This window comes from Ascaphus truei, chromosome 3 (assembly GCF_040206685.1).
Source record: "Ascaphus truei isolate aAscTru1 chromosome 3, aAscTru1.hap1, whole genome shotgun sequence".
Taxonomy (NCBI): Eukaryota; Metazoa; Chordata; class Amphibia; order Anura; family Ascaphidae; genus Ascaphus; species Ascaphus truei.
Genome location: NC_134485.1, coordinates 120,505,966 through 120,530,604, shown reverse-complemented (window position 1 = coordinate 120,530,604; position 24,639 = coordinate 120,505,966). Strand labels below are relative to the sequence as shown.

At 47.3% G+C, this 24,639-nt stretch overlaps 1 protein-coding gene across 2 annotated transcripts in view; it reads left to right on the top strand.

Moving 5' to 3' along the window:
- F5 (coagulation factor V) overlaps positions 1-24,639 on the top strand; it is a 228,769-nt gene that overhangs the window by 154,727 nt on the left and 49,403 nt on the right. The gene's annotated exons all lie outside the window — the stretch shown is intronic.

The window sequence follows — 24,639 nt, the reverse complement described above, 5'->3', positions numbered from 1 at the left end:
CCCTTTATGAGGTGCCGGTATCCCTCTGCGTTTAAAGGTCCCGATCACGTGACCGCGACCTGTAAACCAAGCAGAGGGATACCGGCACCCCCAAAAGGGGCCTGTATCTCGGGGGGCAGGGGGTCCCCGGACCTGAAACCACAGCGGTTCTGCTCCGGAGACCCTCTGCACATGTACAGTATAAATAAAACACATATATAAATAAACACTCGTTCTTTACCTTAGCGGCTATGCGCTATGGTAAAGAAGCAGCATTTCTGTATTTTTAATAATAAGGTACAGTGAGCAGGGGGTTCACTGAGCCATAAATCTAAACTCAGGGGGCCCCCTGCTCCTGCTCAATATTATTAAAAATACAGAAATGCTGCTTCATTACCATAGCGTATAGCCGCTAAGGCAATGAAGGGGTTAACCCACTGTGCCCGCTTTATTGTGGGTAGCGGGGGTGGGTGAAGCGGGTATTTGGCCCTTGGTGTGAGTTTAGGACTTGCGGGGGGGTTGCGGGTGCACTTAACCCCTTCACGACCGTAGCAGTTAATACCGCTACGGTCATGAAGGGGTTAACCACTCCCGCGACCCCCCCCCCCGCAAGCCCAAAACAACCACCATTGGGGCTAATACCCCCTTCACCCACCCCCGCTACCCACAATAAAAAAAAACTCACACACAGCAGCCGCCAAAAAATAAATAAATAAATCTAAATAAATAAATAAATAAATGACTATAAATAAATACATTTGAAATACATTTTTATTTATAGTGTAGATGTGCAGGGGATCTCCGGAGCTGAACCGCGTTGGTTTCATGTCTGGGGACCCCCTGCTCCCCGAGATACAGCCCCCTTTATGAGGTGCCGGTATCCCTCTGCGTTTAAAGGGCCCGATCACGTGATCGCGGCCTGTAAACCAAGCAGAGCAGAGGGATACCGGCACCCCCTAAAGGGGCCTGTATCTCGGGGAGCAGGGGGTCCCCAGACCTAAAACCACAGCGGTTCAGCTCCGGAGACCCTCTGCACATCTACACTATCAATAAAAATGTATTTTAAATGTATTTATTTATATTCATTTATTTATTTAGATTTATTTATTAATTGTGCTGCTGCTGCTGTGTGTGAATTTTTTTTATTGTGGGTAGTGGGGGTGGGTGAAGGGGGTATTAGCCCCATCGGTGGTTGTTTAGGGCTTGCGGGGGGGTAGCGGGTGCACTTAACCCCTTCACGACCGTAGCAGTATTAATTGCTACGGTCGTGAAGGGGTTGAGTGCACCCACAACCCCCCCGCAAGTCCTAAACTCACACCAAGGGCCAAACACCCCCTTCACCCATCCCTGCTACCCAAAATAAAATCTATGTACTGTAAAACCCCCTCCCCTATTCTCTCTTTTAAACTTCCCTGCCTTCACTGTAATCTATGTAAAAACCCCTCCCCTATTCTATCTTTTAAACTTCCCTGCCTTCACTGTAATCTATGTAAAAAACCCTCCCCTATTCTCTCTTTTAAACTTCCCTTCCTTCACTGTAATCTATGTAAAAACCCCTCCCCTATTCTCTCTTTTAAACTTCCCTGCCTTCACTGTAATCTACTGTATGTACAGTAAAACCCCCTCCCCTATTCTCTCTTTTAAACTTCCCTGCCTTCACTGTAATCTATGTAAAAACCCCTCCCCCTATGCCCCTATTGTGTGCGTTAAGCTTCCCTGCAATCTATGTAAAAAACCTCCCCCTATTGTGTGTTAAATCTCCCTGGCCTGTGTTCCTGAGTGCAGTGTACTGTATGTAAATGTGGGGAGGGGGATCCCGTGTAAATAACCACACCCACCCCCGCTACCCACAATAAAAAAAAATCACACACAGCATCCCCGCAATACATAAATAAATAAATCTAAATAAATAAATACAAATAAATACATTTGAAATACATTTTTATTCCTAGTGTAGATGTGCAGGGGGTCTCGGGAGCTGAACCGCGTTGATTTCAGGTCCGGGGACCCCCTGCCCCCCGGGATACAGACCCCTTTATGAGGTGTTAACCCACCGTGCCTGCATTATTGTGGGTAGCGGGGGTGGGTGAAGGGGTTTATAAATGTGAGTTTATAAATAAAATAAAGAATATTATTTCTAGGGGCCCTAGAACAGAAGTTCCCACGCCAATTGCGCGCTCATTGCTCTTTTTTTACAATGTTGCTGGTCTTGCGGCTTTGCAGTCTGGCAGCAAAAAGCAGTTTGTAGTACTGAGTGTGAGATAAATTAACCAGTTCTTTTATTGCTGAAGTCGCCACCAAAAACTTTTATTTACAAATACAGTACAATACAATGGTGAAACATTTCAAGTGAACAGCAATTCAAAACATCAACACACAATAATACATACAGTACTGTATGATTATTTATTTATAATACAGTATACCGCTCTGTACTGTATATGCAGTATACAGTATACTGTACTGTATTTGGGGCTTGTCTTTGGGGGTTTATTCATGCAATTATTAGAGTGACCTGCCTTTGGAAATACTGTGACAGTACAGTCCCAGCTATTTCAGCCACCCCACCCCCTCCCTTAGAGTTTTAAATCCCTCCCTGGCCAAGCGTCAATCGGCTGGCTCATTCAACCCTAATCTTCTGACATTGTTTTGTTAATCCACCCCTGGGCGGGCTACGATAACAATATTCAGCAGGAGGCCAGCGTCTGATCCCACCATCCCCCTCCAACAACCCTTAGAGGCCTGCCTGCTTTGGATAAATCCCCTCTCGAATTGGAAATGTAAATCTGATGTGCATCCGTTTGCTTACAGTAACTGTACTGTTCAGAACAGCCACTTCTTCTAAATTAAATACAGTACATTCTCTAATACCTTTGGAATAAAAATATATAAATATACAGTATAAATATTGTACAGTATAATGTTAAATAACCCGTCCTGTTCTTTTTTCCTTCATAACAGTATCCTCATTGTGTCTGCGGTACAGTAGTTCATTGAGAGAGGAGAGGTTTTGTGTACATCATTACTGCTGTTTATATACTGTACATTTGACTGCACAAGCAGATTTGACGGGACACAACGCCCCCCTCCCCCTTGGGCACCCTTTTCCCTAGAACGACAAGAAAACAAAAACTTAGTTCAGTTACTGTACTGCAGAGTATGTGCATACTGTACTGTATTATGGCAGAACTACTGTAGGTGGCTGGTGCAGCTTTCTCTGTAAAGAAAAAAATGGAGCAGTTAGTAGGCAGTTACTGTAGTACTGTCAAACTACTGTATACTGGAACTACTGTATACTCTGACTACTGTTACAGTAAATTCAATGTACTGTACTGTAACCGCTGGTGCCATGGCTATGTACTGTAACCTTATGGCTGCTGCTGCTGTCTCTGAAAAGAAAAAATCTGTGCCATACTTACCTGTATCATACTGTGCTTACAATACTACAGCACTCTACTACTTTCCTGATGCTTGCCCATTGCGCGTGATGACAATGGGCAACACTGTGGCAATATGGTCTATATATTTATTGCATCGTTCCACGGTGAGTACATCGTTCCAAAAACTCAGTATGGCTTTCAACAACTCGTCCTTTTTGGATGGTTTCGCCACTTTACGGATATGTTCCTTCACCTGATGCCAGACCATTTCGATCGGATTGAAGTCTGGCGATCTGTGATTGGAAAGAAAGGACAATTGGTTTAAGAGCTAAAAACAGTGGGGAACAAAAATGGGACACAGTCTACTGCACTTACTCCGCTGGCGTCTTCACCCAGTTGATGCCGCGCTCAAGGATATGCGCAGTCGACGCGGTGCGCTTGGGATCGTTGTCCTGGTAGAAGCGGTGACCATTGGTGAAGTAGCGTCTGATGTATCGCACTATCGCGGGCACAATGTTGTCTTGGAAGAAAGCTTTATTCATGATTCCTATAGCAAGAAAAGAAAAGTGCTCAATAGTACAGTACAGTGCATACGGTAAGGCAACACTAGTCAAGTACAGTGCATTAGGCGGCATTATATTTGAGAAATTGTACCTTCAAAGATGACAATGCATCCCGGTCCACGCCTAGAGATGGCACCCCACACATGCAGCTTCACAGGGTGTTTTGGCCGCGGCTTCAAAGATATGCTGCCTTTTTTGTGGAACGCAAATCTTGCAAATCTCTCCAGCGACACAGTAGACTCATCAGTGAAGATGCAATCCTGGAAAGTCTCACCGCTGTCGATCCATGCTTGGGCCTGGAGCACTCTTTTGATTTTGTTTGCGTCCCGTATCATGGGGTACGCTCTGTAATGACAATGAATAAAAAAAAATTGCGTCACAGCGCAGTACAGTTTGCAAAACAACACTTTTACTTTACAGTACCTCCTGTACTGTCCAGTACTAACCTCACACGTCCATATTTCCATCCAATTCTGCGTCTCATCTTCTTTATGCTGCTCTCGGATACAGTCAGATTGTGCTTTTCCTGCAGAGTGTTTTTAACCCTTAATGCACTCCTCTCATCATTCTCCTCACTTATTCTGTCCACCAGAAGAGTAGTCTCCCTACAATGCAAAGAAATTATATTGTTTTATTAATATGCAGCAATATAAAATGTATACTGTATACTGTACACTGTACATGTAATGTTGTAATATACAGTAAATATAAATATACAAAAAATGTATACTGCTGTACTATAAATATAAATAGACAAAATATACAGTATACAGTACTGTTGTAATATAAATATACTATATAAATGTACTGTTGTTATATCATAATAAATACACATCATATATATTCCGTTGTAAGATGAATTGCAATATACTGTACGAAAAGTGTATACTGCTGCACAAAAAATATAAATTGACCACACATACAGTATATACTGTTGTAATATAAATATACTATATAAATATACTGTTGTTATATCATAATAAATATACATCATATATATTCCGTTGTAAGATGAATTGCAATATACCAAAAGTGTATACTGCTGCACAAAAAATATAAATTGACCACACATACAGTATACAGTATACTGTTGTAATATAAATATACTATATAAATATACTGTTGTTATATCATAATAAATATACATCATATATATTCCGTTGTAAGATGAATTGCAATATACCAAAAGTGTATACTGCTGCACAAAAAATATAAATTGACCACACATACAGTATACAGTATACTGTTGTAATATAAATATACTATATAAATATACTGTTGTTATATCATAATAAATATACATCATATATATTCCGTTGTAAGATGAATTGCAATATACCAAAATTGTATACTGCTGCACAAAAAATATAAATTGACCACAAATACAGTATATACTGTTGTAATATAAATATACTAAATAAATATTACATATTGTAGATGTACACTACAGTTTTCTATATTTTTTTTGTTAAGTTTTATAAATATACTTACGCGTTAGTTACCCTTGGTGCCTTTTTGCGGTCTCTGTTTTTTCCTTGTGCATGATAGCACACGGTGTTTGATGGCACAACGAGGCCAGAAGCAGCTAACCAGCAGCAGCAATTCGGTGTCCGCTCGTGTACATCTCCTTAATTCTCATGCTGATATCCTTTGAAATCTTCTTAACAGGCATTGCTGCGAGTAGAAAGAAATACAAACACAAGAATGTGTATTCGATGTTTAGTCGATGTGTATTCAATGTGCAGTGAATCCACAAAATGGCTGGTGTATTTATACGTTAATGACTCAAATTACAGTACGCCCACTTTCAACACCTGTACCTGGCCGCCATGCATAAAAGGTTGCACACTTTGCATAGTCCACCACTCCAGGATCTTTATCTGAGCTTGCCCTTGTTCAGATACTGTACTGCATTGTGCCACCCGCTTCCATGGAGCATCCCCGGTTCTATGGATGCAAGAACACACTCACCTCTGCCGTGCCTGTCATGCTGAAAAAGCGAAAGGCAGGAGCCGTTTCCACGCCAAGGACAAAGCGACAGGCTAAGGCCAATAAAGAAAACCTTCTGCTGACCCCAAAGGCTAAGGGTTTTCCTAGACGTAAACCTCATTATGTGAAGAAGAAATACGGTGATGTGCTCTGTACGCAAGACGAATGGCAGCCATCCCACCGAATCAACAGAGCACTTCCTCCAATATGCTTCGACGACTCTGCTGTAGCTGTCCCGGAAATCTTCAGCCTGGCTTCTCCACCCCCATCTTGTCTGGTTCCATCCGAAGATGCTGCCGCCTCTGAAATCCACGGGTCACTGTCTCCTTTGCTCTTGGACGACTCTGCTTCTCGCCCGGAAATCCAACGGTCTTCTTCTCCATCCCTCTTTGACGACGCTGCCGCTTCTCCTCTACCGGGTATCCACAGGCCACCTCCTCCACTCTCCATCGCTGCCGCTTCTCCTGTACCGGGTATCCCCAGGTCACCTGCTCCACTCCCCATCGATGCCGCTTCTCTCCATGCAACCCCCATCTCATCCTCCGTTGCACCCATCCCCCCAGATGTCCAGATGCCATGCACAAGCAGCTCATTAGACCGGATCCCGAATGGGATAAGTGTGGATCTCCCCGGGAATTCTATTGTGCTGGCAAAGCTAGATCTGCTTCTGGAGTCGGTGCTACATGTGGAGCAACGGATGGACAAGATAGAGGCTGACATAGCGGGTATACATTGTTTGCTCAGTGTTAATGCCCCTGTTTCCCCGACGCCGGAGCAGGAGGGTGACATGGATGTGGTGCATGGTACCTTCGGCCCCCGTCCATCACCAAGCGCGCACCCCCCACCAGAAGATGTAATGTACATGTATGCCATTGAGGAGGACATGACAACCCCGTCAAGACCACGCCAGGAGACAACCCGGCGACCACGACCGGAGGAAAGCTTCCTCCCAGACACCCTACCATCGCCCGTCGCCTCAAGTACACCCGCTCCCAAAAGACCTCCTACACCCGCTCGCATCGAAACGGTGCCCGACATCACCCTGCGCGATCTGCCACCGGGGCTCAGGGAGAAGTATAGGGTGATGAGTGCTGGTGTACCCCACAAGTATGCCTTGATCATTTTTAAGCACCATGTTCCCTACTCGTTGTACTGCGAGTGGGTGTTCAAAGTGAACTACGATGGGAATCGCCAAAAACAGGCCCTTCCTGCCAATTTAAGGCTACAAATTGTGGAAGAAATGCGGCGCTTTTATGCAGTTACAGATCCTGTAATGAGAGGCGTTAGAGATTGCATTAATGGCGTTTTGCGCCATGCAAGGAATCGGCCATGGATGGACAATGTGGAGGACTATCAGTGAGACCATACTGTAATGTTGTGCTGAACTGTATTGTGCTGTATAGTACATGTTTTGCCCTACAGTTCCTGCTGTACTTAAACAAAGGATACTGTATGTTGTTGTGTGTTGCACGGTTTTCAATGTGGCCCTGAAAACCTGCCCTGTTTGCTGCCCTCTAGGACTGAGCTGGTTGCGCACCATCCCACTGTAGTAGAATTTAATAAAGGCTGCAGTTTTGCACTGTACAGTACTGTATGTATTATTGTGTGTTGATGTTTTGAATTGCTGTTCACTTGAAATGTTTCACCATTGTATTGTACTGTATTTGTAAATAAAAGTTTTTGGTGGTGACTTCAGCAATAAAAGAACTGGTTAATTTATCTCACACACAGTACTACAAACTGCTTTTTGCTGCCAGACTGCAAAGCCGCAAGACCAGCAACATTGTAAAAAAAGAGCAATGAGCGCGCAATTGGCGTGGGAACTTCTGTTCTAGGGCCCCTAGAAATAAAATTCTTTATTTTATTTATAAACTCACATTTATAAACCCCTTCACCCACCCCCACTACCCACAATAAAAAATAATCACACACAGCATCCCCGCAATAAATAAATAAATAAATAAATAAAATAAATACAAATAAATACATTTGAAATACATTTTTATTCCTAGTGTAGATGTGCAGGGGGTCTCGGGAGCTGAACCGCACTGGTTTCAGGTCGGGGGACCCCCTGCCCCCCGAGATACAGCCCCCTTTATGAGGTGCCGGTATCCCTCTGCGTTAAAGGCCCCGATCACGTGACCGCGGCCTGTTAAACCAAGCAGAGCAGAGGGATACCGGCACCCCCAAAAGGGGCCTGTATCTCGGGGGGCAGGGGGTCCCCGGACCTGAAACCAAAACGTTTCTGCTCCGGAGACCCTCTGCACATCTACACTGTGAATAAAACACACACATCATTAAAGAATCATTCTTTACCTTAGCGGCTATGTGCTATGGTAAAGAAGCAGCATTTCTGTATTTTTAATAATATTGTACAGTGAGCAGGGGGTTCCCTGAGCCAGAAATCTAAACTCAGGGGGCCCCCTGCTCCTGCACAATACTATTAAAAGTACAGAAATGCTGCTTCATTACCTTAGCGTATAGCCGCTAAGGTAATGAAGGGGTTAAGGCATAATAACCAATAAATTCATTCAATACACTACCCACTACCCATGGCAACCTCCGCTGCTGCTGCTGTAAAACAGAGAAAACAATTAACACTTTCAAAGTAATGTCCCCTAACCCCTTAATCTCCACAGCGGTTATTAACCGCTACAGTCATGAAGGGGTTAACCCACCCTCACCCACCACTCGGGACGCCTACATACCCTCCCACTCTAACCCCCCACCCCGTGAGGCCTAACCACCCTCAACCCTCACCCACTAACTACCCACAAGGGAGGCCTACCCACATACCGTTGGGGAACCCCCCCCCCACCCCCCACCCCCAGTCCCCACAATAAAAACAATACACATCCCCACAATAAACATCACTATATTTATTAAATACATTACCCACCCCCTGTGCCCCCCCCCTAAATACAAGATTTATCCTTTTACATACAGGGTTCATAATGCAGCCCCACGCTAGTCCCGGTGGGCTGGCGGGGCACCTGGACAGACCTACAGTTTACCAGCAGCCTTTTTCAAACAGGTTCTGGAGGCCTGCTGGTGGATCCCGCCAGCACCATGGCCCCCAGGTGGTCTCCTTGGGTCACCGTGGGCCACAGTTGGGTCCCCCACGGTAGGCCCGCAGATGTCTGGGAGCCCCGGGTCAAACCCACAGGTGTCTGCGGGGCCTCGGGTGGTTCCCTCGGGGGTCTAGGGAACTCACGGGTGCTCACTACGGGTCCGCGGTGCCCCCACAGAAGTGGGACCACACATCATCATCCCCGCACCTACGGGTCGGCGGTGCCCCCACAGAAGTGGGACCACACATCGTCATCCCCGCAGACTACGGGTCGGAGGCGCCCCCACAGAAGTGGGACCACACATCGTCATCCCCGCATGTGTCACCCGTGGAACCACCAGCCTGATACCCTTGGGATACCCGAGAATACCCACAGGTGGTCTCCAGAGGTCCCACGCAGAACCACGGAACCAACCCTGAATGTAAAAAAAATAAACCTGGCCTATACATTCAATACATACACCCTCCCCCCAACACCTACAGTACAATAATGTGCAAAATAACTATTATCCAGATATGGATAATAGATTAATTGCCCATTATTAAAAACATTAACTAGCATATACAAATAAATAAAGTACTACTGACCTCATCAATACGAAGTGTCCGTCGCCAGCGCCTTCCTTCTCTTGCCCACACAAGACATAGCCAATACCAAGCCAATACATTGCAAGTACATTCAGATATCAATTAACCCCTTAAACACCTTATCGGATAATAACCGCAAAGGTAATTAAGGGGTTAAGCCACATTGGCCCGATACCCACCCTTCACCCATGAATTTGTACTGTGGCTTCATCATGCAACTATATATATATACTGTATATATATATACAGAGAGACAGAGAGAAAGAGAGAGAGAGAGAGAGAGAGAGATATATACAGTATATACAGTATATATACACACGTTATATACACACCCATGATAAACCAATATACAGTACAAATAAATGTAGAAGGGTTATCAAAAGCATACTGTCCTACAACCAAACACTTCTCCATACATACTGTACACACTAAATTAAAATCAATTTCCTTTAATATTCATAACTGATCTCTCAATCTAAATCATCACTAAACCTCTCTGAAAAGCCATTTAAACAACTTACATTCCAATATAAATGATGCCTAAATATCTATGCACCATATACATTCTGCAAATTAATTAACCAAGTAAACAAAAATCAATTAGCAATCATTATTTACATCCCTAAACCTTTCACACTACATCCCGAACAATGAAACCATTAACAAATTCACGCCTAGAGCAGAACAATAAAGCCTTTGAAAAAAATATAAGTACCGACAAAAATACAACCTTTACAACCAAGCCTATCCCTGACCTTCCTCAAACACACAATACAATACCAAGGAATACATCTATCTAATTTTAAAATACTTTAAACTCACAATAAAGCATAGCAGCATACACAAAATAATTTAAAACACATCTAATCCAGCTTTTAAAACAACATCATTTCTTACCCTGTATGTACTGTATATATCTCTCTAGACATATATACATACATACATACAGTGGCAAGAAATGATATACCACAAAAAAAAAAAAATACACATGTTAAAAAACCTTTTGAAAAAATTAACAAGTTAAATAAAATACATTTCTTTAGTTCACTTACCATTACTTGCCCCCACCGATTCCCATTGCGCAGCTTACTTACGAACCAATCCACAAACAGGAACCCATAAAATAATAAACCAGAAAAAAAATAAACTTTAAACTAAAAATCCAAAACAATCCACGGGTAATCCATCTTCATCTGTGTTCTTCTTTCTTCTATCTCCTTCCGGGCGGGGCAGGGCGTGGTCTTCTTTCCATCATCGGCCACGCCCTTGTCTTTTTTCTTCTCCGGAGGTCCTTCCTCCGCGGCGTCTGGCTTCAAAATAAGACGACATAGGCTTTTAAAGGCCTATGACGTCACATTTTGCGTCATGGTTCCCACGGTCCTGATTGGGCCGTGAAAACCATCTGCTCCCCGAGATACAGGCCCCTTTAGGGGGTGCCGGTATCCCTCTGCTCTGCTTGGTTTACAGGCCGCGATCACATGATCGGGCCCTTTAAACGCAGAGGGATACCGGCACCTCATAAAGGAGGCTGTATCTCGGGGAGCAGGGGGTCCCCAGACCTGAAACCAACGCGGTTCAGCTCCGGAGACCCCCTGCACATCTACACTATAAATAAAAATGTATTTCAAATGTATTTATTTATAGTCATTTATTTATTTATTTATTTAGATTTATTTATTTATTTTTTGGCGGCTGCTGTGTGTGAGTTTTTTTTTATTGTGGGTAGCGGGGGTGGGTGAAGGGGGTATTAGCCCCAACGGTGGTTGTTTTGGGCTTGCGGGGGGGATCGCGGGAGTGGTTAACCCCTTCATGACCGTAGCGGTATTAACTGCTACGGTCGTGAAGGGGTTAAGTGCACCCGCAACCCCCCCGCAAGTCCTAAACTCACACCAAGGGCCAAATACCCCCTTCACCCACCCCCGCTACCCACAATAAAGCGGGCACGGTGGGTTAACCCCTTCATTGCCTTAGCGGCTATACGCTATGGTAATGAAGCAGCATTTCTGTATTTTTAATAATATTGAGCAGGAGCAGGGGGCCCCTTGAGTTTAGATTTCTGGCTCAGGGAACCCCCTGCTCACTGTACAATATTATTAAAAATACAGAAATGCTGCTTCTTTACCATAGCGCATAGCCGCTAAGGTAAAGAACGAGTGTTTATTTATATATGTGTTTTATTTATACTGTACATGTGCAGAGGGTCTCCGGAGCAGAATCGCTGTGGTTTCAGGTCCGGGGACCCCCTACCCCCCAAGATACAGGCCCCTTTTGGGGGTGCCGGTATCCCTCTGCTTGGTTTACAGGTTGCGGTCACGTGATCGGGACCTTTAAACGCAGAGGGATACCGGCACCACATAAAGGGGTCTGTATCTCGGGGAGCAGGGGGTCCCCCGACCTGAAACCAGTGCGGTTCAGCTCCCGAGACCCCCTGCACATCTACACTAGGAATAAAAATGTATTGAAAATAAGTTTTAATGTGCCGATGTTTGCGCTGAGAGAGAGCAGCGGATCTCTCTCTGCTGCAAACATATCTCGCCCCGCCGGCCCATAGTATCATTTACTGTATGTACTGTACAGTATGTGCATATACAGTACTGTATACAGAACATGTAGAATAAATGCATAGTTTTATTTTTTCGGGTTTATTACACAGTATACTGTACGGCCGGAAAACATCAGCATACAGCACAATATTATCCATCGAAATCACCCCATTAGCCGTTTTCTTTTCTGAGGAAAAACAAAATGAAAAGTTTTAATGTACAGTAATGGCCAGCCCCCTAAAGAAGTACCCAGCCAGCCAGCCCCACCAAAATAATACGGCAACAATACAGTACTCACCATACTATTTCCCATTCAGCATGCGCCGGTGCCGGTCCACTGCCAGTCCAGCTTTCTTCATCATCCACGTCGATAGTTTGCAGCGGGACTAGCCCACCTGTAGTCAGCAGGTGAGGCTGGAAATCGCTTAGGTACATGCAAGCTTCATCAAAACTGGCCGCGAAATCCGACTCTGCCTCAGGATCAGGCTCGGGCTCAGGGTTGTCACTGACGGTGGGTCCGTTATCGGAAGCTGGTGCCGCTGCCGGTGCTGGTGCCGGTGCTGGTGCTGGTGCTGGTGCATTGCTTGGCAGGGACTGTCGTTTCTTAGTTGGTTTTAACACGACCCTTCGCCTTTTGCGCCTCCATGATCATAGATACGGGAAAAACCCTGTGACACACACCAATACCCTCCAACAAATTGGGGCTCAATAAGGGGAAAACAGGGGTCACTACATAACCTTTTCCTTATTGCACGCTTCCACAAATGAGGAGTTGGCGAAAATTTGTAAAAGTCATAGTTTTCGATAAAATACTGATAAATTTGAACAACTGTTGCCATCTTATCCTCTGTTGCATTAATCGCGGCCCATATCAAATAAGCATAACTTCTGTCAGGTTTTTGGAAAACGGGCTGCACTTGAACACTCATGGCGGGCGGGTCTCTGGGGAATACTGTACTGTAAGCGAAACTGGTCTTTGTATTTCTTTAATATGAAAAGCCTAAATTGATACATTTTTGCAACTCAGTCTCAAGGCCAAGGCCAAGTTACAATGGCACACTGTGGTACAGTATCTTTTTTAAACGAAACACCTGCAAGCCGACACATTACTGATTCGGCGCTTTACAAGTCAGGAATTTATGCCATCTGGTGGACACGCGAAGCATTGCAGCCTATTAAATCCTGATCATTATCATTTAACACATCAGCCGCCCGTCAGCCAGTCATGAACCGTGGCTGGGAAGACAAACGCAACGCGGCATGCCAGAGGTGAGCAGTGGCGGATTCCAGGTATCTGCCAGGTACAAACTGGTCATTTGCTCGAATAAAGTGTGTCGCAGCAGTATATGCAGTGTTTTATCCTTTGTTTACTGGGGTGCTGTTGAAGAGTGACCAAAAAAAAGCTTAAGCTAAGGACCCGCTGCGGCCGTGCGCGGGCCACAAGCCCCTTTCCGCCAGTCTGGAGGTCCCTGTTGGCTCCTTCCGACGTGGCTGACTGCGTGCTGTGACGCATCAACCGGACGGTGCTGCAAGCTTCTGGTGATCAGAAGCGCTGACGCGTCACGTGGTGCATGAGTCAGCCAATGAGGAGGGGAGGATGGAAGGAGGGGAGGAGGGGAGGAGGGGAGCTACGGGAGGGAGGCGGCCTGGGAGGGAAGTGTACCTGTATGTGCAATCAATCCCTCTCCCCCCGGACCCACAACCTCTGCTCCTTCACCCTTAACCTCCTCCATCCCTCACCGGGTTCCCCCCGACCCATTTTGGCCATGCCCCTACCCCACCGCGCCAAAAAAAAGTCAGCTGCAGACCGCAGATCGTGGTGCAGTGACTTGCACGTGCCCCCGGCAAGCAAGGCGGCCGTGCGGACGCGTGCAGCGTGTCCTCAGCCTAAGGTCTGTTCATACTGCATGCGACCATGCGCGCGCGCGTGCCTGTTCGAAGGCGCGTGCATGTATGCTTTATGCTTTTTGTAAGTATACTGTGAGAGCTGTGAAGGTAGTGTGTGTGTGTGTGTGTGTGTGTGTGTGTGTGTGTGTGTGTGTGTGTGTGTGTGTGTGTGTGTGTGTGTGTGTGTGTGTGTGTGTGTGTGTGTGTGTGTGTGTGTGTAATTTATTATTTATTTAAAAAAAACATTGGTAAAAATATATGTAGCCATGCATAGTAATGGACTGCAGACATCTTCCCTGTTGGCAGTAAACCCTGGTAAGTACAGGAATGCCAGCAGTAGTTATGGAGGTTTTCCCTCACGCCCTGGTGAGGTGCCCTATGTATGGATGGGAGTGGCTGCATGCTCTAAGTCCCTGGTTAGTGACATCAGAGATATGCCTGCCCCTGAGGTATATAAGGCACAACACTGTCAGAATTAGTGTTGTTGTTACTAACGTGTTTGGCTCCTGTGAAAGGGATTGCAGGATAGCTTTGTGCCCACTAGTGCTGTAACTAGTGGCACTGGTTTCCAGATCAAGCCTGTCAAGGCCACACTGTGTCCAGGGACCTGGCACAGGGGTGGTCTCCCTACGGGGAGTGGGGATCCCACTCCAATTGGGAGGGCAGTACCTGGCAAAGGGACAGCACGGAGGAATGTGCGGCTGAGGCTGACAGCTGCATGGGGCAGTCTACTACGTCAAGTATAACAATAAAGATGCCCTGTTCAAAGATACCCCCACTGTGTGAGTGTGAGATTACTCTGCAGTGACAGTCACCACCGAGAAGGAGTTCCTCACCAGGACCATCTCCCTGCGGAAGCACAGATCCTGATGAGGTGGAGGCGCTGTACATGATATAGGTAGGACTCTCACCCACTACCTCAGCTATGTGTTCTGATGACATCCCCTACTACCATCCAGCGGGAGACTCAGGAGTCCTGTTACCTGCAGGTGCACCACCATATAATATCATGTAATGGGGACCGGTTAGACCACACGGGCCAATGTGAGATTGGGTGGGTCAGACAGGAGGGAATATCCGTTACATTTGGAGGCGCTGCTGAGAGACCTGTCAACAGGACAGGCTTTTGCTAGGCACACTAGGAAACAGGGAGAGTGTCTGCTGCCACTTTGTGCTGCGTGGGACTGAGCCAGGGGTAGTCGGGGAGCTGCTGGAGCTGCAGACCGCACAGACGACCTGGGATCCTGAAAGGGGTTAGTGGGTCTGGAGAGGGGGGCTATTGCTGTACTAGTCACCTTGAGGTAGCGCTGGTGGGGGACGCCTGAAGGGATAAACTGGTAAACTTAGGGCAGGGATTCTGGAAGGGTCCGTGCTAGGCTAGCCAACAGTAGGTAGACGCCCAAAGTACTGCATGGAAGAGCCAGAGTACTCTAGTCTCCATTTCAGACTACTTACCAAGAGGAGCACAGACTGGGAGGAAGGAGTTACAGTAGACACTGAGAGAGTGAGCCTAGCCTGAGGTAGTGCAAACATGAGTCAGATCTACGTTTGGTACACAAGGTGGTGCACAAGGCATTTTTATTGTATTGATGTGGTAGCTGCCCCGCAGAGAGGAGCTCCATGTACAAAAATCCAATATTCAGTGGCCGAGAGGAGACCGCAAGAATGGAGGATCTGCAAGGTGCAGAAGGTCCAGGATGGCGGGCGGACGCTGAGGAAGAGAACGCATCTGTTCTGTGCGAGTATGAAGATCAAGCTACAGAAGAGACTTTTGTGAGCCTGTTGTGGAATGGTGTGAAAGCCGTGGCTGCGCCGTGTTTGTCCTGCTTAGGCCCTTGGGGTAGTAACCCTGAGGACAGCGAGGACGACAGTGTTGTCAGGTGGGAGGAACGAAATAGACTTGCTTATCAGTCGATATACAAACAACCAAACGCTACCTCAAATGTGAATCAAAGAGACAGTACGAACCAAAATGGCGGTTCCCGCGTTCCCGGGACACCGCGTGGGCCAGTTGCAGAAAGTCTTGCAACTTTGCAGCTTGCTGATAGTTGGCCAGGCGTGGCGCCAACAGGAAAACCCCACCCTGTTGGGGAGTGTGGCGCGAAAGCTGGAGCCGCGCCCTCATGGACTATGACTCACTCTGCCCCTGTGCTGGGTCAGCCTACAAGTCTACGAAACCTCCCCCTAGTTTCAACCAGGGGGAGTGGTTTGCAGTTCCACCAGATGCGGATGGAGAAGACAAGAGGAGGGGTTGCCAAACCAGCCCCTACACTCCAGTTGCGAATAGCCAGTGAGCAGTACCGACCATTACGGAGAGTACCTAAGCTGGTGAATATGGCTGGTGTCTCTGAGCAAGTCGAACAGAGTCCCTTGATTACTATGCACCCCTACTCGGCTCCAGGAGGCTTCCTGATCCTCCGAGTAGAGGGTGTAGAGACTGTAGCGTGTCTCTGCCTGCAGTGCAGACTGCCGGGCGGAGCCGTGGGCTCTGCTGCCCGTTGCCCTCATTGTGGACTGCAATATCTGTGGCCCATGCCGACCTTTGTGCCGGTACAAGTTGTGGAAGTGAAGGAAGATGTCCCTATGTTGGCAGCCGAGCTTCCGGGTGCATTATGGCGAGAAACCACGGGTCCCGAAGAACAGGGACTAGGGCCGGTTCTCAAGAAAGAGAAACAAAGTCATTGACAGGGTGACAAGAGAGGGGCACACTGGCGATCACGTAACGGGATGCCCCGCCCGAATGCGAAGCTAGATTCCTCGGACGAGGAGTGTGCAAGGCTGTCTGATGTGCTGGACTTGTTGCCAGAGTACAATACAAGCGGTACACCTTGGCGAGATGCCATCCCTCGTGGTGTGGAGACACGGAGTCGAGTGTCGCCAGTACCGCGACAACCCGAGCAGCGGAGTCCCACGGCCGTGGTGACTAGCGGATCGGACGGAGGTCGATCCACCCCGACACTACGAAGTAGTTAGCCAAAGCCGTGTTTATCGCAGGCTCCGGGGGTGGTGATCAAGGAAGAGCGGAGCCAGGCCCAGGCGGGATCGCGCAGGACCAGGGCGTTGCCGGATGTCCTTGTGGAGGAAGAGGTCTCGATTGGGGACCCAACCCAAGATGGCGCCGAGGCACGTGCGTACACGGAGATGGTTTTTGGTGACCAGAGTGGGGTTGAGTGGGAGATGATCGCGCCTCTACGGTCGAGCAGCGGAAGCCGATCGCCTACTCAAGGAGGAATGGGCGATCGATCCGGAGAGTAAAGAGTCCCAGTACTGGCGAAGAGGAGAGACTTTGTAGCGGAGCTGAGCCAGGTATTGCTGAGCCAGGTATTGCTGAGGAGCAGGTCGTAGCCCTGCCAATACCTACTGTCCGGCCCTATCCCCAAACCCTGTCCACTCCCAAAGTTAGTCCCAAGGCCTTAGATAAAGTCCCTGCCCCAGTCGTCTTCACGTTTGGGTCAACTTCTAGTCTAGGGATGTCAGGGGATTCCCAGGTCACTTCCAAGGAACGGACTGGGAGCCTGGACTGGGGAACGTCCAATGATGGATCGGTGGGAGGAGGGAGGATTTCACGACAAGTGTCGAGTGACTGTCCTAGCGCTATGAGTGTTACTATTGGGAACAAGTCGAGGGACAGGGGGCTTGCGGTACCATCTGAAGGTACCTCAGGGGTATCTACTGTGGGCCCCGAAGAATAGGAATCCTTAGAGTCAGTGCAGGATGAGCTCAGGGAAACTAGATGGTGGGCGCCTTGGTATGAAGGATATGTAGCGTGGCTTGATCGAACCCGATTCATTCTGGAAAGAGATGGGATGGTGGATCATTGGTGGGCTACAGGTGAATTTGATGATGCGGCTTACCTAAGGGAGTTGAAGGCGAGGTGGGGTAAGATTAGGCGAGGCTTAATCACACCAAAGGGTCCCGATGGGTTAGAGGATCCAGTGGATACAGACGAGCCCCTGTCATGGGTGTTGCCGGGGAGGGCTGGTCAGGCTAAATTGACCCGGTCCTGCCGTGCAGAGCCAGCTATTGCGGCCAAGTATAAGCGATCTCATGGGCTTGAGTACCCATACGTCCCAGAGCACCTTATGAGGGAAATCGAGGATAACAGGGATAGGTGGCTCCGGGCGGACATTGAATATTACATTGTCAATAAAGGGGGTGCCATTACGGGTGTCCAAGCTGAACAAAGGGTTTTTCAGTTGATGAGGGTGTGGACTATCGGCCGCAGTGTGCACATGCACAAAGTAGTGTACCGGAATGAACGTGGTCTGCCCCGGGAGTATAGTGTCACGGTGACCGATGCAGCAGGAAGGGAGGTGAAAAAGCCAGACCCTCGACACTATTATTAGGTTGCCTAAAGAGAGAGTCTGTGTTTAGTCTAGCGCTCCCTGCTGGTCAGTGAGCGTCATACCGTGACATTATTATGTGATGTAATGATATTTTGCATTCTAAATTTTTGTGTTCTTTTGCAGTGTTTCCTGACGCAAGGTACACCAAATTTAGGTCCCAGCCGGGCCGGTGGGGATTCACGAGGGGGAGTATGTAGCCATACATAATAATGGACTGCAGACATCTTCCCTGTTGGCAGTAAACCCTGGTAAGTACAGGAATGCCAGCAGTAGTTATGGAGGTTTTCCCTCACACCCTGGTGAGGTGCCCTATGTATGGATGGGAGTGGCTGCATGCTCTGAGTCCCTGGTTAGTGACATCAGAGATGTGCCTGCCCCCTGAGGTATATAAGGCACAACACTGTCAGAGTTAGTATTGTTGTTGCTAACGTGTTTGGCTCCTGTGAAAGGGATTGCAGGATAGCTTTGTGCCCACTAGTGCTGTAACTAGTGGCACTGGTTTCCAGATCAAGCCTGTCAAGGCCACACTGTGTCCAGGGACCTGGCACAGGGGTGATCTCCCTACGGGGAGAGGGGATCCCACTCCAATTGGGAGGGCAGTACCTGGCAAAGGGACAGCACGGAGGAATGTGCGGCTGAGGCTGACAGCTGCATGGGGCAGTCTACTACATCAAGTATAACAATAAAGATGCCCTGTTCAAAGATACCCCCACTGTGTGAGTGTGAGATTACTCTGCAGTGGCAGTCACCACCGAGAAAGAGTTCCTCACCAGGACCATCTCCCTGCGGAAGCACAGATCCTGATGAGGTGGAGGCGCTGCACATGATATAGGTAGGACTCTCACCCACTACCTCAGCTACCTGTCCTGATGACATCCCCTACTACCATCCAGCGGGAGACTCAGGAGTCCTGTTACCTGCAGGTGCACCACCATATAATATCATGTAATGGGGACCAGTTAGACCACACGGGCCAATGTGAGATTGGGTGGGTCAGACAGGAGGGAATACCCGTTACATATAATATTTATTAAATTTACACACATACACACACACATATATACATACATTCACATGCATACATATACTGTATACACACACACACACACACACACACACACACACACACATATACATACATTCAGCGCTGGTAGCGGCGCAAAAAGATGATTTCCCCCATCTTCCCCGCTGTCTGTCGGCTTCCCGCTCCCGGCCGTGCGCGCGCGTGCGGCCCTTGTATAGAAGGGCTGACTAACCTCAGCCATCTATACAGTAACTGCCGCGCGCGCGCACGGCGTAGCACGCCCCGCCACTATAGAACGGCCCTTACAAAGCTAACAACACAAGATCAACATGCAGTACTTCCGCAAAAAAAAACAACATGCTGAATTAAAGCCTGCACATCTTATACTCTTTAGAATATTACATTTACATTTTGGTTTCAGTTAGAGAAATATTTCATTTTGCAAGTCAGGGAAAAACTTATCATACTTCGGCCAAATTATCCCTAATTTGATGAGTTAATGATGAAATGTTGGGGGTGGTTTGGATACGTGTTGATTTTGTGTTTTTTTTTGCTTTGATCAAATCAAATTTTCTTTCCCATAATGCTTTTAAAAAATAAGATCACTTTATTGCAAAAGCCATACAAAATGATGAATTGCTTTCCTATGCCATGGGATTGAAAACAGTACATCTAGACTTTGCAGATATTTTGTAAGTCAGGGCTGGGCAAGTTCAATAATTTAGGGCTACTAACAAGTCAGGTTTTTGGGACATAATATAACTAAGCAAGCTCTTAGTGATAGAGTTAATTACATATTAGAGAAATCTTGAAAAACCTAGTCAAGCCCTCAAGAACTGATCTTGAGCAGCCCTGATCTAGGTCACTCTAGGTTTCCACACCATCAGACTGCCCTACTATGGCATAAAACGTGTCATGGAGATTTTCAACATTTGTGAATAGAAAACATTTTCTACTTTCTATGATATGCCATAGATATTAAAAAATATTCTAACTTTTAGGTCTGCACTGATATAGTGGTCGGATTTTTCAGTGAATTGGCTTACTATACCCTGATCATCTTCTGATCAACAAAAATTGTGCTAATTATATTTGAAGTGACAAAAATCGAAGTAGTATATAAGTGGTATATGAGAAACTGACCATTCAAGAAATCTGGCTCAATTTGGGCTTGTGATAAAGGTATTTGGGGCTACAAAAAAAATCATATCTTAGAAAGTATCTTTGACAGAAAGGAACGAGATCGGGTCAAAGTAGATGTCTCTTTCCTGTATATTCTTTTTTTAAACTTACATATTTCAATTTGCCTTCCTTCTGTTTTACTCTGCATCCAGTATGATTGGTGAAGTTTGTTAGAAATATGGCTTTATAATCGCATCAACGTAAAATGCTCTATTGTTGACTGAGCTGTGCATTTGATTCCTTTAATAAAGGTGTGCATTTTTTTTTATGATGAACAAACCAGAATGGATTTATAATCCTATATTTCCCAGACTGAATGCTCACATTGTTCGTCTTGGTTGTTCAGTTATGTCCTACTGTATGTGTGACTATCTGGGCTGCCGACAGAAGGTGAGAGCCGGGACTACTGTCCCGAGCCCGGTGGCTGAGGGGTGTCAGGCCGGCCGATGCTAGAAGTTGAACCCGGCTAGAGGTCGGGCCCAACATCCATGTCCATCTCTCCCCTGCTGCAGCGGGCCTCTCCCCCAGTGCAGTGGGCCCAGCTTCCTGAACTAGCCCCGTCCCTGCACACGAATGGTTCCACCTGGAAGTCGGGTCCAACTGATCAGCATGGCACTGGAGGCCCCCCTCTAAGGTGAAATGTGTGTGTTTTAAATGGTTGGAGGGGGGTTAAGTGAATGGAGGAAGGGGGGAGATTATGTGAATGGAGAGAAGAGGGGGTTATTATCTGAATGGGGAGGGGATTATGTGTATTGGGAGAGGGGGGTTATGTTTATTAGGGGTGGTGTGACAGGGTGAAGTCAAACCCTATCAATTATGCCTGGGAAACATATGTCTGAGTGCTTCATCCAGCACTCATAAGGGTTAATTCAGGTGGAAGTTAGGTAGTCAGGAAGTAAGCTGACACCTGAGAGCCAGGAAGGTAGATAAGGATCTTGTTACCAGCAGTAGTTGCCTGTGTCAGAGAGCACATGGATAGATGTGCTGCTAGCCAGAAGGATACAGCACACTACTTACTGCAGCCAAAGTAAGATTTCTTTCATTTGTTTGCATGACTGCTTAAAAAGACTCTTACGGTTTGGGTATGGTTTAGCCAGCCAGCCTGCTAGCTAGGACTGCTGTGTTAGTCAGTTTTCTCCCAACGTAGAGCAGGATTTATTTGCTTAAAGGGACAGTGTACCCGCATGTTATGTTGCTGTGGAGAAATAAAGCCACTGAACGTTTTCATTTATCCTGAAACTACACGTGTGGACTGTTCCCTGACCTCGGCTACAGGCCGTCCTGCCACAGGTGGGGTGGAGGGTTTTTTGTATTTGGAAGTGGGGTTATTTTGTGTACTGGGTGAGAGAGAGAGAGGTGGGAGTGTGGGACAGAGTGGTGTGGGAGAGAGAGGTGGGGGGTGAGGGGGAGAGAGAGGTGGGGGTGTGTGAGAGAGAGGTGGGGATGTGAGAGAGAGAGAGGTGGGGGTGAGAGAGAGAGGTGGGGACATGAGGGAGGCGGGGTGTGAGGGAGATAGAGAGGTGGGGGCTTGAGGGAGAGAAGTGGTGGTGTGAGGGAGAGAGAGAGGTGGGGCATGTAGGAGAGAGAGGTGTGGGCGGGAGGGAGGGAGAGAGAGGTGGTAGCATAAGGGAGGGGGAGAGGTGGGGGCATGTGGGAGAGAGAGGTGTGGGCGGGAGGGAGGGAGAGAGAGGTGGTAGCATAAGGGAGGGGGAGAGGTGGGGGCATGTGGGAGAGAAAAATAAAGCAAGGGGGCATGAGCGAGAGAGAGGGGGCATGAGAGAAAGAGAGGTGGGGGCGTGAGGAAGAGAGAGGGTTTGGGAAATGGGAGAAAGAGGTGGGGCATGAGGGAGAGAGGTGGGAAATGGGAGTGAGAGATGAAGGCGGGAGGGGAGAGATGATGTATGAAAGATAGAGGGGGGTCTCACCGACACTAGGGGGCGGGGGAGGGGGCAGTGGAAACTATAGTCCTGGGCTTTGGGAAAGCTGTCTGCAGCCCTTGAAACTAAACCTGTAACTATACAATTACCACTTCTATACCACTGAACTAATTAGTGGGCTTATGTCTCAAATGCTTTGAAAGGGTACACCAAATTTCACATTACATTTATGGGGAGCACAGCTAGTCAATCATTTCTGTGCCTTGGTTATAACTTTGGCTGGAAAGGGATGCTAATATATTGAGGGAAGAAACTCCATAATTGTATGTTTCCTGCTACATCAGATTAAATAGTGTACAGGCGGCTTGATAAAATTAAGGTAAATAAAGCACCTGGCCTGATTGCAGGCACCCAAGGGTTCTTAACCGTTAAAGCTGCAGTTCGGGCAATATCCTGCATGTGTGTTTTTTTTAATAAATCCGTTCTGTAGTAAGAAAAAATACTTTTAGCATTTTCTGTTTTAAAAAAAACAACTTTGAAAGACCAATTTTCTTGTATTCTATTTTAACAAGCATGCTTGTTCCTATAGCAACGATTTACATTCCCCATACTTAAAGATGTCGCCAAACTTTGCCGATCAATAGACGGAGAACGAATTGACCGGCAGCTATGCAGTTCTTTAGGTAATTAGAGATTGCCCACATGAAACTATTGAAGTAAAATAATTAATTACAAAAAAAAGACTGAACTGCAGCTTTAAGTGCCGTAAAAGCCAAACTGTTATATTTAATATGCAAGGACCATTACCACAGGCTCAGTACCACAAGTTTGGAGTAATGCAGATGTGGTGCCTATATTTAAAAAGGGAGCTAGATCACAACCGGGGAATTTACAAACCTGTAATCCTGCTATCAATGGTGGGGAAATTTATCGAAGGTTTAGTACGGGATAATATTTAGGAATACGTAATGGATAATACAATTATTAGTAATAGTCATCATGAATTTATGAAAGATAGTTCATGCCAAACTAACCTTGTTCATTTCTTTGCGGAGCTAAGGCCGAGGCACCGCTGCACGCACCCCCACGGCCGACCTTGCTTGCCGGCGGTGCGTGCAAGTCACTGCACCGCGATCTGCGGTGTGCAGTTGACTTTTTTTGGCGCAGGGGGGCGTGGCCAAAGTGGGTTGGGGGGGCGCGCCCATTGATCCCAGGGAGGGGTGGAGGAGGTTGTGGGTCCGCAGGAGGGGGGGTTGTGGGTCCGTGGGGTTGTGGGTCCGCAGGAGGGGGGGTTGTAGGTTTTGGAGGTTTTGGGTCCGGGAGGAGAGGGATGGGGGCCATCTACTTTGCACACACCACTTCCCTCCCAAGCTATCTCCCTCCCGTAGCTCCCCTCCTTCCCTCCTTCCATCCTCATTGGCTGACTCGTGCACCACGTGATGCGTCAGCGCTTCTATCACCAGGAGCTTGCAGCTCCGGCAGGCTGACGCGTCACAGCACGCAGTCAGCCCTGTCGGAAGGAGGCAGCGGGGACAAGCACACTCGAGGTAAGCAGCTGGTGGCCCGCGCGCACCGCCGACTGCAGCGGGGCCTCGGCCTAAGTAAGAATTTAGACCAGGGTAATGCAGTTGATGTGGTCTACTTAGATTTTGCAAAGGCTTTTGATACTGTGTCACACAAAAGGCTAATGTACATGTAGCGGACATGTAAAATGGCTACAGTCATCTCTCCTGCTGACAGTAAGGCCTGGTAAGTTGTAGGCATGCCAGCAGTAATTATGGAGGTTTGCCCTCACACCCTGGTGGGGTGCCCTGTGTATGGATGGGAGTAGTCACATGCTCTGACTCCATGGTTAGTGATATCAGAGGTGTGTCAGCTTCCAGAGTATACATAAGGCACAGCACTGAGCCTAAAGTTAGATCTACGTTCAGCTCTGCCAAGAGGAGGAGTTCTGGCAGGAGCCCAAGTTCAAGTACTAGCCTAAGAGACTGAAAGTTATGTTATAGTAACCATAGAGGAGACTGTGTCCAGGGACCCGGCACAGGGCAGTGATCCCTGCGGGGATAGGGAATCCCTATCTAAGGAGAGATACACCTTTTAAAGGGAGGCACTGACTGCAGAATGAGTGGCTAAGAATATACTGCGAGGGGCAGCTAGCCCACATCACCCAATAAAGATGTTCTCATTCACAAACCCTCTCGTGTACATGTG